Source organism: Nicotiana tomentosiformis, chromosome 3, assembly GCF_000390325.3.
Source record: "Nicotiana tomentosiformis chromosome 3, ASM39032v3, whole genome shotgun sequence".
NCBI classification, from domain to species: Eukaryota; Viridiplantae; Streptophyta; class Magnoliopsida; order Solanales; family Solanaceae; genus Nicotiana; species Nicotiana tomentosiformis.
This window is the reverse complement of record NC_090814.1, coordinates 108,606,667-108,610,277: the sequence shown is the minus strand read 5'-3', so window position 1 is coordinate 108,610,277 and position 3,611 is coordinate 108,606,667.

Genomic DNA, 3,611 nt, shown 5'->3' with positions numbered 1-3,611 from the left:
CAAGGCAATATTGTGTTGATAATGGTTGTTAATGCCACTTAGGATTCAAGGATGAAAGGTTGGAATATGGGCAATCATTTCCTGGAGATGGTAATTTTTCTATTGTTAGGCAGAATTGGAACATGAAATTTAAGGATGCTACCTCTGCTGCTCAAGCAGCGACTGAGTTTGCAGAACATTGCAAGCCTAGCTGCCAGAGCTGTTGTAGAACTTTCAAGGCAATATTGTGTTGATGATGGTGGTTCATGCCACTTAGGTTTCAAGGATGATAGGTTGGAACATGGGCAATCAATTCCTGGAGATGGTAATTTTTCTATTGGCAGGCAGAATTGGAACATGAAATTTAAGGATGCTACCTCTGCTGCTCAAGCAGCGGCTGAGTTTGCAAAACATGCAAGCCTAGCTTCCAGAGCTATTTTAGAACTTTCAAGGAAATATTGTGTTGATGATGGTGGTTAATGCCACTTAGGATTCAAGGATGAAAGGTCGGAATATGGGAAATCATTTCCTGGAGATGGTAATTTTTCTATTAGTAGGCAGAATTAGAACATGAAATTTAGGGATGCTACTTCTGCTGCTCAAGCAGCGGCTGAGTTTGCAAAATATGCAACCCTAGTTGCCAGAGCTGCTGTAGATTTTTCAAGGCAATATTGTGTTGATGATGATGGTTCATGCCACTTTAGTTTCAAGGATGATAGGTTGGAACATGGGCAATCATTTCCTGGAGATGGTAATGGTAATTTTTTTTGTCGCAGGCAGAATTGGAACATGAAATTTAAGGATGCTACCTCTGCTGCTATAGCAGCGGCTGAGTTTGTAAAACATGCAAGCCTAGCTGCCAGAGCTGTTGTAGAACTTTCAAGGCAATATTGCGTTGATGGTGGTGGTTCATGCCACTTAGGTTTCAAGGATGAAAGATTGGAACATGGGCAATCATTTCCTGGAGATGGTAATTTTTCTATTAGTAGGCAGAATTGGAACATGAAATTTAGGGATGCTACTTCTGCTGCTCAAGCAGCGGCTGAGTTTGCAGAACATGCAACCCTAGTTGCCAGAGCTGCTGTAGAACTTTCAAGGCAATATTGTGTTGATGATGGTGGTTCATGCCACTTTGGTTTCAAGGATGATAGGTTGGAACATGGACAATCATTTCCTGGAGATGGTAATGGAAATTGTTTTGTTGGCTGGCAGAATTGAACATGAAATTTAAGGATGCTACCTCTGCTGCTCTAGCAGCGGCTGAGTTTGTAGAACATGCAAGCCAAGCTGCCAGATCTGTTGTAGAACTTTCAAGGCAATATTGTGTTGATGATGGTGGTTCATGCCACTTAGGTTTCAAGGATGAAAGGTTGGAACATGGGCAATCATTTCCTGGAGATGGTCATTTTTCTATTGGCAGGCAGAATTGGAACATGAAATTTAAGGATGCTACCTCTGCTGCTCAAGCAGCGGCTGAATTTGCAAAACATACAAGCCTAGCTGCCAGAGCTGTTGTAGAACTTTCAATGCAATATTGTGTTGATGATGTTGGTTCATGCCACTTATGTTTCAAGGATGAAAGGTTGGAACATGGGCAATCATTTCCTGGAGATGGTAATAGTAATCTTTCTGTTGGCTGGTAGAATTGGAACATGAGATTTAAGAATGCTTCCTTTGCTGCTCAAGAAGCGGTTGAGTTTACAGAACATGCAAGCCTAGCTGCCAGAACTATTGTAGAACTTTCAAGGGAATATTGTGTTGATGATTGTGTTTCATGCCACTTAGGTTTCAAGGATGAAAGGTTGGAACATGGGCAATCATTTCCTGGAGATGGTAATGGAAATGTTTCTGTTGGCAGGCAAAATTGGAACATGAAATTTATGGATGCTACCTAGGCTGCTCAAGCAGCGGCTGAGTTTGCAGAACACGCAAGCCTAGCTGCCAGAGCTATTGTAGAACTTTCAAGGCAATATTTTGTTGATGATGGTGGTTCATGCCACTTAGGTTTCAAGGATGATAGGTTGGAACATGGACAATCATTTCCTGGAGATGGTAATGGAAATTGTTTTGTTGGCAGGCAGAATTGAACATGAAATTTAAGGATGCTACCTCTGCTGCTCTAGCAGCGGCTGAGTTTGTAGAACATGCAAGCCAAGCTGCCAGATCTGTTGTAGAACTTTCAAGGCAATATAGTGTTGATGATGGTGGTTCGTGCCACTTAGGTTACAAGGATGAAAGGTTGGAACATGGGCAATCATTTCCTGAAGATGGTAATTTTTCTATTGGCAGGCAGAATAGGAACATGAACTTTAAGGATGCTACCTCTGCTGCTCAAGCAGCGACTAAGTTTGCAAAACATGCAAGCCTAGCTGCCAGAGCTATTTTAGAACTTTCAAGGCAATATTGTGTTGATGATGGTCGTTAATGCCACTTAGGATTCAAGGATGAAAGGTTGGAATATGGGAAATCATTTCCTGGAGATGGTAATTTTTCTATTAGTAGGCAGAATTGGAACATGAAATTTAAGGATGCTACCTCTGCTGCTCAAGCAGCGACTGAGTTTGCAGAACATGCAAGCCTAGCTGCCAGAGCTGTTGTAGAACTTTCAAGGTAATATTGTGTTGATGATGGTGGTTCATGCCACTTATGTTTCAAGGATGAAAGGTTGGAACATGGGCAATCATTTCCTTGAGATGGTAATGGTAATTTTTCTGTTGACACGCAGAATTGGAACATGAGATTTAAAGATGCTACCTCTGCTGCTCAAGGAGCGGTTGAGTTTGCAGAACATGCAAGCCTAAATGCAAGAGCTGTTGTAGAATTTTCAAGGGAATATTGTGTTGATGATGGTGGTTCATGCCACTTAGGTTTCAAGGATGAAAGGTTGGAACATGGGCAATCATTACCTGGAGATGGTAATGGTAATGTTTCTATTGGCAGGCAGAATTAGAACATGAAATTTAAGGATGCTACCTATGCTGCTCAAGCAGCGGCTGAGTTTGCAGAACATGCAAGCCTAGCTGCCAGAGCTGTTGTAGAACTTTCAAGGCAATATTATGTTGATGATGGTGGTTCATGCCACTTAGGTTTCAAGGATAATAGGTTGGAACATGGGTAATCATTTCCTGGAGATGGTAATGGTAATTATTTTGTTGGCAGGCAGAATTGGAACATGCAATTTAAGGATGCTACCTCTGCTGCTCTAGCAGCGACTGAGTTTGCAGAACATGCAAGCCTAGCTGCCAGAGCTGTTGTAGAACTTTCAAGGCAATATTGTGTTGATGATGGTGGTTCATTCCACTTAGGTTTCAAGGATGAAAGGTTGGAACATGGGCAATCATTTCCTGGAGATGGTAATGTTTTTATTGGTAGGCAGAATTGAAACATGAAATTTAAGGATGCTACCTCTGCTGTTCAAGCAGCGGCTAAGTTTGCAGAACATGCAAGCCTGGCTACCAGAGCTGTTGTAGAACTTTCAAGGCAATATTGTGTTGATGATGGTGGTTCATGCCACTTAGGTTTCAAGGATGAAAGGTTGGAACATGGGCAATCATTTCCTGGAGATGGTAATTTTTCTATTGGCAGGCAGAAATGGAACATGAAATTTAAGGATGCTACCTCTACTGCTCAAG